We start from the raw sequence: 12,952 nt of genomic DNA on the forward strand, positions 1-12,952 counted from the left end.
TCCGCGGAGTTTCAAAGAAATACTTTCCTTCTCATCAGAGGGTAGGAATTAGCAAAATGCGGATCGGATTTTGCATGCAGAAGTATTTGATGAAACAACAAGTAAGTCAAAGATCTTACTTGAAAACAAAAAAAGTGAAGCAGAGGAAATATAGTGAAGAAAAAGTGATTACACATGAATGAATAGTCTGGTGGAAGATAAAAAATCCAGTGACGGTAAAATCCAAATGTAAAACTTCAAGAAAGTTAAAAGAATTTCCATTTGTACAAGTAAAATCCAAGGAAATCCCGTAATTGGAAGAAGATGCTCCATAATAATCCAAAGGCAGAAATCCATGGAATAATTCACAAAAATGTGTACAAGGAAAAAAGAAAAGATTCCAATATTAATAAAATAAAAATAAGATATGCTTTTCACTCTACTTCCGAGACATAAATATAAAAAGATCAGGGAAGAGAAAGAGGAAAAAAAAGAAGAAAAAAAAAGAAGAAAAAAAATGATGATAAAGTTAAATATATAGGGCAAAATAATATAGGTCAACTGAAATGTACAGGTCATCACTTAAAAACACGCGCCTTTAACATTTCCTGTCTGGGTCATTTTTACTTTTGTTTCCCTTTATTTTATTTTATTTTATATTTAACTTTATCATCATTTTTTTTCCTCTTTCTCTTCCCTGATCTTTTTTTATTTATGTCTTGGAAGTAGAGTGAAAAGCATATCTTATTTTTATTTTATTAATATTATTGGAATCTTTTCTTTTTTCCTTGTACACATTTTTGTGAATTATTCCATGGATTTCTGCCTTTGGATTATTATGGACCCTCTTCTTCCAATTACGGGATTTCTTTGGATTTTACTTGTACAAATGGAAATTCTTTTAACTTTCTTGAAGTTTTACATTTGGATTTTACCGTCACTGGATTTTTTATCTTCCACCAGACTATCCATTCATGTGTAATCACCTTTTTCTTCACCATATTCCCTCTGCTTCACTTTTTTTGTTTTCAAGTAAGATCTTTGACTTACTTGTTGTTTCATCAAATACTTCTGCATGCAAAATCCGATCCCGCATTTTGCTAATTCCTACCTTCTGATGAGAAAGAAAGTATTTCTTCGAAACTCCGCGGATTAAGGACTATCCATTTATCTAGTGTTTTCTTTTCAGATTAAATATGTTTTTAACTCATTTCAAAGTGTTTTTTAACATATTTTATTAACTGTTTGCTCATATATATATATACATATATATATATATATATATATATATATATATATATATATATATATATATATTCAATAGTGAATTGGCTCTGTAATAATAAATACGAAATCTGCATGAATTAAAATATATTTTAGCATATTTTATGTTCGGCATGGTCCCTCCTCTTGTACCAAATATAGTTGGATTGCAGAAAGGATTGTGAACTGTATCAACGATACCATAGGGATACATGCAAAAGTAGAGCGTCATCACGAAACCACTTCAATGCATAGAATTAGTACAAAGAAAAAAGAGATCGTCCTGCGGATTTCTAAACAGAACTTGTATGCAAGGTTGAAGTGTTCTTCGTTTTTCTGAAAATCTTTTTTAAAAGATTTCGGTTCTTTTGAAGAATCTCTGAGTTGCTAGATCTAACACTTGTGTTCCATCTTATATTCGATGCCAGCTCGTAGTTCGGTTCATTGCTAATGGTTTCATACAAGTCAATGTGTTTTGATGTATTTTTATGTTCGACTTTATTTAAAATGTCCTTGTTTACTGCACAGTGAGGGTATTTCAAATCTCTGCCAGCATATTTCGAAAGACTATCTCGTTTTCTCAAACATGCTGTTTCACTTGGGTCTTCAAGAATAAAATACTGCTCACTTGAATATTCAAATTTAATTTTTTCATTTTTTAGAATATCTGCAGCTTCTTTGGCTGCCATGAAATCATTAGGATTCCGAACGCTAAACAAATCTGGTTTGGATTTATGCTCTGTCAGGTTAGGATTAGAGTCACTGCATTCACTGTGGGAGTTTTCTTTATTCTGCTGACATTGTTTAATCAAGTAGTTTGATTCCAGACTGTCATCTTTTTCCGAAGAATTTTGAAGCAAGACGCTTGTGACTTTATTGTTGCTGTTTGTAATATTCCTAGAGGAAATTTTTCTTGTTTTATGTTTTATGTATTCAGGTTCTTTTTTAGTTGTTTGGAATTGAAGATGCGGCATTAAAGGTAATAATGTTTCTTCACATCTACAAGAATGATCTGAGCATTCCTTCTGACTTTTCATCGAGATTGGTTTGGTATGTAATTTTGTAGGTAGGCCATTCAAAGACAGTTCTTTTTGACTGTTTTCTTGGTATAAGCATTTGCAACGAGAAAAATCCTGATGATAACAAAATGGCTTATGATATGCATTATCATGTGAGTAGGATTGTTTGTTATTATTTGATTGTAATGGGAAGTTAGAGCAGGACAATTGTGAGCCCGTATCAGAAGTTCTGTTAGAAATTGGTTTCGGGGGTAAGAAACCTTTCACTTTTGGATAATTAGAATCAAATAATGATTTAATAGAATTTATTTCTGAACCTTTGCTATCAATTCTCTCATCAGTTGGTTTGGGAGATGCCTGATCATGTGAACGCTTTTGATGGTCTGAACAACTTCTAGATATGTTCCCACTATGGTTAGTGCCGCCCATGCACAATTTTTCAATCATTTGTAAATCGGCAGCCAATTCTGCTTCTTTTTTTGATATGTTCAGCTTTTCCAACAGATGAAAGTAATGCCTGTAAAGAATCATCTGCTTTTCCTGATGTTCGTCTTTTAAGTGTTTCCTTATCTCGTTCGTGATCATCCCTCGACCATCTGCAACATATTGTTGATTCATAGAAAAGCTTTGGCAAGATTCAGATAAATCTTTTATTCTTTCAGGATCCACACTTGAGCAGTTTAATGGATATGAATTAGAGAGTTCACGCAGAGGAACTTTAATACAGGTGTCATCGTTATCCATATTTTCCCCATCTTTCATATTTTTTTCTTCATCGTTCAAGTGAGGATGCTGATATACTTTGCTTTCTCGGCTCAGATTTAAATATTTCAATAGACTGGTATCTTTATTAAAAACAATATGGCTACAACATGTTTCATTGTCCTTCTTGTATTTTTCCTTAATATTTTTGTGTCTATCACCCATCACAACATGTCCTAAATCTTTGCCTGGAGAATGCTGAACACTCTCTGCTTGTTTCAAAGTCATTTGTTTGTTTTGCAGTGTTCTCTCAACACAGACATTTTGTTGTCTATTTTGCACGTTACTGCTCGAAAAAGAAAATGCTTTCAATCTGGATCGTTTTATAAACTTGCGATCAATATCTCTGCATTTGTATAATCTTCTGTTCTGCTTGGAACACATAATAACTCTCTTCTGTCTTACAGCTTCCTTTTGACTGTTAGGGTTAAGGTTAGGGTTAGTACTTCTTTTGAGATATGTACATTTTTCAAGCCCTTGAGCAAAACCTTCCTTCATTAACTCATTCGTTTCTGTTTGTTTAGCACTCGTGTCTGGGACATATCTACAATCTGTTAGCGCAGTTTGAAGCTTTCTTCTATTCTGAAAGGCTTGACTTTCATCTGTCATTATTTTGATGGCTTCCGACCTTTCTTGTTTCTTTTCTGTTCTCTTTAAATATATTGATAGATTATCGATATTTGCACTTGTTGGATTGCAGTTTGAATTTGATAATTTCGCTTTAGTTGTAGGGCTACAATCATCTAGGCGGTCAGTGCCATTTTCATTTTTTAATGTTTCAATATCGTCTGCACTGCAAAAAATTCCGCTTTCACTCCCAGAAGTTTTTTCAGAATCTGATTTCTTGTGAGCATCTTTTGAATTGTGATGTTCGTTATGTTTTAGCAATTGACTGCATCGAATACTTGCTGTATTAGGTCGATGAATATATGGGCCTCCATTGAGATCTTTTGACTTGTATTTAAGACTGTTTAGACACGGTGCTGACACGGTTTGAAGAATTTGGAAATCAGGAAGACAGTCTTGAAACATTTTGATGCTTTAACACGGTAAAGATATATTATTTAGGATGTTCTTCTATGAAGTCTGTGGGATTTCTTTTATCTAAAAATATTTGGCATACAGAAGAATCTATGTTTTAAGAAGATAGCTGGTAGATGTTTTTTTTTTTTGTTTTTTTGCTGTTGTTGTTAAGGGACAAAATGTTTTCTTCTTTTAGAGCATTTCTTTTTGGTAAGTCAGAAAGTGACAAATGAAAAATTTGTCTTTATCCAAAACCATGTGACTTTAATCAATCCAGTTGCAGTATAAGAGTAGCAATTTCTTGACATCCAAAATGTTTCCTATAAAATTAAAAAAAAAAAATGCATTAAAACTGCTGGAATACAAATAAAATAGAATTTAAACTTAAATTGAATTCTTCATAATTTTAATTGTATTTGTATCACCCTTTTTTTACAAAGAACATTTTCTTTTTATTGTTTTTCCAGTTGTTTTATTTTAATGGCATTGTTCAACATGTTATTTTTAAAAAAATTACAGATTATCATTAAATATTTTAAATACAATATACTATAATATAATCGTTACCCACCCACCATAATGCTATAGAATTATCAATGCCTTTCATTTATATATTATCCATATAAATATAGTTAACATTAAAATCATATTGCTAACTTTTCAAAAACTTCTGGGATTATCTCCCTTTAATGAAACTCTTTAAAAAAACTTTGATAACTCAAAGATGGTTGTCTTATATGTACATGCAGGTCCTGTATATATTCATGAGATCACCCAGCTGGTCACCATGACTGTCTTGTATATATTTATGCAGGTTATCAGACAGTGCTGATCGTAAAATATGCTTAAATATGATATTTTAATTCAGGCAGATTTGGTATTTATTATTATAGAGCCAATACTCTATTGGGTATTATATTGTACCCAATATATAGTAGTGGCCACCTGACATTTCCTAATCATAAAATACGCTTAAATATGATATTCTAGTTTATGCAGGTTTTGTATTTATTATTATAAAGCAAATTCTTTATTGATTATTATATTGTACCCAATATATAGTGGTGATTTCAAAAGCAAAAAAATATATATATAACTTGGATTGAAACTAGAACATCGTATTATTTGTTACCATCTGAGCCACCAACAGATAGATATGAATACACTAAGAATTAACTGACATTAACGCATAAATGTATATTTGTGCATGTTTAGAAAAGTGATTTAAGTTGACTTACGCCTGCCAAGTTCCATTTTTTTAAAAAATTTAGATCCTTCAATTTAAAATCAAATCTAATTTGTTCCACAGGTCTGAATTACCTATAAATCGAGTTTCAAGTCTGCAGACCAAAAACTGACAGAGTACTTTGGTAGAGACCATTCCACACACAGACAGATAGATTAGGTCACTTTTATATATAGAGAGATTGCCAATAAAAATACTAGGACTATAATGCATAATAAAATATTTTATAGTGATTCCTGTTAATGTTCTTATTAATTGATCATGTGACTCATGTTTTGTTTCTTTATTTTCAAACTTTACAAAAGTTTATTTTCACCGCCATATCATAAAACATACTTGTTGGCAACAATTTTACCTGTGATATTCGTTCAAAACAAACCTGAATATTTTTGAACAGTCTTTAGTTGGTGCTCTAGTGCATTTGGACTGTTGAGTTAATCAACGTACGTTTCACTAGAACTTTTTCCCTACATATTTTAGTTACGTGTTATGAATGCTAAAATATTTCTCAGCTTTCTACTGGAAAACGCATGTGCACACACAATTTCCATTTTAATTGCTCTAAATAGCCGTAAGTTGCAATTAACTCACTAAATAACTCACCTCTTATTATTTAGCTTCTAAGGTTAACATTCACAGACAACATGAATTGGAACAAATACATTAAGGCAATTGCCCGGGATGCTGTGAGGAAGGTGGGTTCTCTCTATTATGCTAAAAGGCTATTCACACCTGAGAATATCCAGTATCTCTACAAAGCGACGGTTTGCCCATGCATGGAGTATTGTTGCCACATCTGGGTTGCTGCATCTGCTACTAATCTCTCGCTCCTAGGCAGGGTTAAAAAAAGAGTCGCCAACCTAATAGGCCCTGAACTATCAACTAAACTCCAACCTCTGTCTCATCACCAAAACGTGGCTTCCTTGTGTCTGTTTTACAAGTATTTCAATGGCAAATGCTCTGACGAAGCATTAGTACCTCATTGACGACAATATCCCAGACAAACCCGACAAGCAGCAAAATCCCACCTCTACACTGTAGAGGTCCCTAGATGCCGTAAAGCTTTCTACTCAAATATCTTTGTCCCTCAGACTGCTGCACTTTGGAATTCCCTCCCGAGCCCCTACTTCCCAGGCTGTACTGACACGCAGAAATTCAAGTGTCATGTGAATAGACATCTCGTTGGTCAACTCCATAAATAGTATCCCTGCAAACATGGTCCAAATTTAAGCCCCTCATGACTAAGTGGCCCTGTGCCTTGTTTAGAGTGAAATGACAGTTAGAAAAAATGTTTCTACCATTTTCACCCTCTTTCATTTTATGTTGTTGGACTCCATCACTCTCATTTTATACAGTATCTATTACTCTCGTTTCCATCACTCTCACTTTCTGTTTATTAACAGTAACATGTAATAAGGAAATGAAAGAATAAAATGATTGACACGTCCAAAACTTAAGGAGTCTGAACAAGAAATTGAAATTCAGGTCCCTATAAAATGTCTCTTAAAATCCCTTTAAAATATTTCATAGAAAATGAAATTGCAGGAATATTTTTTTACTGGGGTCTAATACCTATTGTTCAGATTTCATAAAAATCGGAGGTATCCAAATTTTCAGGTAGGTTTTCTTTACCTCCTAAATTAAATTAAATATAGCCTACATTATCCACCTTTACATGTTAACGTTGCGTTCCATTTATAATCAGTTAATTTGTTTATAAGTGAATGCTATATATAGAAATAAATAAATATATATATAGAGAGAAATAAATAAACATATACATATGGAAATTATATATATTTATATGGCTGACATGTAGCAACGTGAGGATGGAATTTCTTTTCCCAAAACACCAAGTTTATCATGTACAAAATCAACTTTTTGTTGGTAGCATCAAATGGAAACAACATCTGACGAGTTGGTGAGGACAGGAAATTTTTATGGACACATAAAATCATAAGATTGCCATCCCATTAACGAAACAGCTGTAATGAAGAAATCCAGGATGAAATAAACAAAAGTTACAAAAAAAAAATGTAAGTCTTTGAATTTCAACAAAGTTTTGCACTATATATATATATATATATATATATATATATATATATATATATATATATATATATAGATTTATTGTATATTTTGCAAACCTTTTTCCTCTGATAAGAAGAATTACATTTTTTGAAACTCCGCGGGGATAAGGTTTTTTAAAGTTTATTTATACTCCTTGTCGGATAATTAAAAATTCTGTATATCTTCTTTACAGGTTATTAAATTTTTTTTTTGAGAATTTGAATTAATTTTCAATAAGATTTTTCTATTTTATATATATATATATATATATATATATATATATATATATATATATATATATATATAAGCTGGACGCCCAGCATTACCTGATTGTACAATACGCTTAAACATGGTATTTTAATTTATACTGATTGCGTATGTTTTATTATAGAGTCAATTCTCTATTGATTATTATATGTTATGAGGAATAATTTGCTCAATGGACTAATTCGCAAAAAAATAAAAACATAATAATGATAATGTCGTTCATCAAATTCTAACTGTGTTTGATTACAATATCACGTCAGCTGTTATTTGGATTTGATGATGAATGCCCTGGAAAAGTTACTTCTGATTAATATTTAGTTGTAAAATATTAAAATTTTATCATAAATTGAACTTATTAATAAGGAAAAATGAAAATAAAATAGTGAGGTGCACCCAGGCCTGAACAGGGGATCATCCGACCTGTAGCTGAATGCTCTACTACTGAGTTATATCTCTAGATGACAAGAAATCTAGGGTGTTTTTTTAAGAAATAATTTGCAGAGATTTTATTATTTCCCTTGGCCGGTGTAATGTAAAATATTCCCCCTGTAAAAATTCTTCTTTTTTATCTATAAGAGAAAAAGACTATTTTTAAGATCGCATTTTTTCGATTTTCAAAAGTGATTTGCTGAGATTTTATTATTTCCTTTGGCCAGTGTAACGTAAAATATTCCTCTGTAAGAGAGAAAGACTATTTTCAAGATCGCATTTTTTTCGATTTTCGATACTTATCAGATGAATTTCTGTACAAAATATATCTAAGAACACTGCCAGACATATAAATTAGCTTTGAATGAAATGTGCAAAAGATAGGCTCAGTCGTTTTGGAACTTATGAGGAAGGAACTCACACACACACACACACACACACACACACACACACAGATTCTAATACAATTACTGATTCCGTAATTCCAATACAATTAACGATTCTGATTCTGATTGTTTATAAATCTCTAGATATTTAACTATAAAGTTATTATTTTTCCTGATTAGTGTAAAAACATATGTTAAATGTGCATGATAATCTCCTAAACTAATGAACTGATCATAATGAATTTTGAAATATATATTCTAGACAACACGATGAGTAACTTGGGCTCATAATTATTTTGTAAGCTTTAACATTTAGGGGATGCGTGTATATAAAGTTATAACGTAAAAGAAAAACAGTTATGGAAAATGATTTATAAATTTTAAAATCAATAAATATTTATTATTTTATTATTAACAGCAGTGGAAAATATTACTTTAAACAAAATCAAATTTAAAAAAATAATAATTCAAAAAATCATTTTTTCTGATACCGATACCGATTCTGATACCCGCAAAAGTTCCGATTTTTCGGATTCCCGATTTCAATTCCAGTTAATCGTCCCAACACTAATATATATATATATATATATATATATGGAAATAAATAAGCATACATATATGAATATATAAACATATATATATATATATGTGTGTGTGTGTGTGTGTATATTTAAATATATAAATATATATTTAAAAATATATAAGCATATAGAAAATTATAAACTTATATATAAAGAGAGAAATACGAGTATATAAACGTATATAGAGAGAAATATATAAACATATACATATAGCAATATATAAACATATAGACAATCATAACTTTATATACACGTACCTCTAAATGTTGAAATTTACAAAAATAAAATAATGTGTCCATGTTACTTACCTATTGCCGAGAATATATATTCGAAAATCTATAATGATTTGTCAATTAGTTTAGGAGTTTATTCCGTACAATGAGATAATATATACATTCCTAACTTCATATACACGCATCCCCTAAATGTTAAAGTTTACAAAATAATAACGAGCCCAACTTACTCATCGTGTTGTTTAGAATATATATTTCAAAATTCATGATGATCAGTTCATTAGTTTAGGAGATTATCATGAATATAACAATATATGTATGCTCATATCTAACTTTATATGTATGTATGTATGTATGTATGTATGTATTTCTCTATATTTGTTTGTACATTTTTCGTCTCTTTTTCTAGAGAGTCTACATTTATTTTTTTCCCCTGTGTTGATTCTGTCTAGTTTATTTTGATCGTTATTTCTATAACTATTGTTATTTCTATGATTGCCTTCAAATCGAAGATCAAAATTGTCTATCGATGAGTTTGACAGGTATGTGAATGAAAAAGGTAGACGTAGAAAACATAAATTAACAGACGTTAATCAACAAACTTGGAGGATGTTTTTAGGAGAAACCGAATGAAAGCTGGCTGACTAGAACAAATAAAATGAGATCTAAAATTATCAGTGAAGGAACTGAGTCAGTCTCTCTCACACACACACACACACACACACACACACACACACACACACACACACACACACACACGTGGTCAAAGGTATTTTATACCATACATCTCTGAACACCTTGTTTTAAATTCTATGATAAACAGAAATTAGAACTTTATCAGTTTATTTATTATTTATAAAAGCAAAGATGGTCGAACGTATTTAATTCCATACATCTTTGAACATCTGGTTTTAAATTGCATTATTAACTTAGATTTGAAATGTATAAATGTGTTTATTCAATGTCGAAAGTCGAAAGTAATATTAGTCATACATCTCCCTGATTATTGGCCCCTGAAATTTGAACTTTATTATTTTATTTATTCTTTACAATAAACACAATTTCTTAAAATAAACATTTTTTTTTTTTTTTTTTTTTTTTTTTTTTGCTTTGAAGTATTTTGCGATCTGATCACATTGTAATTACGTTTAAATGTGCCCCGTCCCCGTGATTATGAGCTTCATCCTGGATCGGTTATTTCAATTCAGTTCGTTTGAAAATATATTTGAATTGTATACCCAAGTAAATTCATTTGGTATCTCTACTATTATATAAAAAGAACTTTGTCTGGGTGTCTGTGTGTTCGTTCCCTATGGATTCCAAATTGGCTGGGCCGATTTTTATGAAATTTCACACAAAGGTACTTTATGTATCTGGCAGTGTTCTTAGATAGGTTTTGTATCAGAATGTCTTCGATAATCGATAATTGAAATAATCCGACGAAAGGAGCAGGCGATTAGGACCAAAATTAACACCTTACACAACCTAATATTACAAGGGAATTTGAGAAGTTTTATTACCACACAAGCTGGAAGGCCCAGCATATAAAATCAACAGTAGGTTCTTTGATATGACAGAGGTGGTTTCAAAATGAATATTTCTGTTTAGAGCACATGCACCACTTTACTTTTTTATTTTAAACTTTCGTTTAAGCCATTATATATTTTTTTGATATAAAATCCACAGTGGGTTCTCTATTGAGCAACGTATTGTGGACTAAGTCACTGTGAAGAGGCACTTGAAACTTGCTCTTAGTGCACCGCGATGGGCCCCCAACTAGAGCAGGCAATCAATCGATTGAAAAATAGGCGATTCCACCGATTTCAACGATAATAAAATATCGGAGTGAGAAACATTCGTTGATCATTATTCAATCATAGTCAACATCGGATCTTCCTGCTAGTAACTCTTTGAATTTGAATATATGTGTTGTTGAAATTGCTGGTTGGAATAGGTACTGTGGTGAAAATTAACTTTTGTAAAGTTGGAAAAAACATAAATCACGTGATCCATTAACAACAACAACAACAACAACAAGAATCACTAGTACCAATATTTTATTATGCATTATAGTTCTAGTATTTTTATTGCTAATCTCTCTCTATATTAGTGACCTAGTCTTTCTGTCTGTGTGAGGAACGGTCTCTACCAAACTACTCTATCAATTTTTTGTCTATAGACTTGAAACTTGATATATAGGTAATTCGAACCTGTGGAACAAATTCAATTTGATTTTAATCCGGTAAAAATAGCTGCTAAGGGGTCTAAATTGGAAAAAAAAAATCTTGGCAGGCGTAAGTCGACTTAAAGCACTCCTCTACACATGCATAAATATACCTTTATTATCCAATGTATTCCCGCAAAAAAACAAACATGGCGACCAGTGAAAGCAATAGGGAATAATTTGGATAATAAAGATTTAATATCATAAAAACTATTTGTCGGTGACAATTTTAAATATGATATTTGTTCAAAACAGACCTGAATACCCCTAAAAATTAACTCGCACCATTTTTCCAGCGAAAATGGCTTTAAGGAAACAAACGTTGTACAATTCAATTTAGCTATAAGATCGATCGATCGATCGATCGATAGATAGATAGATATGAATAGAATGTAATATAGACAACTTAAACAAAAAAAAAAAAAAGAAAAATGAAAAAAGACAGAAAAGAAACGTAAAACTCGTATATTTGCATATTAACGCCCCTGCTATCCCCCAACTCTGCACCTAAAAATAAAATTCTACTTTTCTTTTGAGACGAAGTTAACAAAAATGATCCTTTAAACTTTTAGGACAATTAGCTACATTTTTATCACGAAACTTAAATATGAGTAACTAAGTCATAAAACCACATGTAATCGCCTCAAAAAGTAGAATTCATCCGTAGATTTTTTGAATTAGTCTCTCATAGCAATAAAATAAAATAAAATAAAATTGCCCTGTAATGTTAGAAAAACACGTAAAAGTAGGATTCACTTTAGATCAAATTTATTTTCGAAACTGATCCCCTACTCTAAATTCTAAAATATTTTTCTTTCCTTCCTAAAAAAAAGTAGAATCTCTTTATGGGAAGGGTGGCTGTTAGAGGATGTTAATCCGCAATAATACAGAAATAAAAATGAAGATGCATATTTAAAATTAAATATAGTAAAAAAAAGAAAAGAAAAAAAATACAGAAAAAGCTTGATGACGTACATACCCGTTACGGAACGAATCTGTCTTATTCCAAAAATCATTTAAATAAAAAATCATTTTTTACGATTTTTAACGATTTTAATAGGAAATTGTAGCCATTATGAGGCTGATTTTGATATCGATAGTTCGAATCGAGTTGTCTCCCTTTATTTATTAAACATGACGGACCAAATCACGTCTCGTTAGTCATAAAATTTGATTTTCTTAAAAAAAAACAAACAAAAAAAAACACTTGATTAATGTACGTGATTTCTGGAATATGACATCTTCATTCCGTGACGCACATCATAAAATTAAAAAAAATATTTTTTAAGATTTTCATCGCTTTTATATTATACAAACGAAAAAATATTGAATTTCAAGTGAAACAAATGGTATCTACGTAATTATCAGGTTTCAAATAGTACTATAATCCAGAAATTATGAAAAACGATAAGGTAGAAAAATAATTATAAATGAAAAAAAGAAATGTGTAAAATGAAGTGAAATCACTAT

Source organism: Euprymna scolopes, chromosome 6, assembly GCF_053919585.1.
Source record: "Euprymna scolopes isolate OS-2025 chromosome 6, ASM5391958v1, whole genome shotgun sequence".
NCBI classification, from domain to species: Eukaryota; Metazoa; Mollusca; class Cephalopoda; order Sepiida; family Sepiolidae; genus Euprymna; species Euprymna scolopes.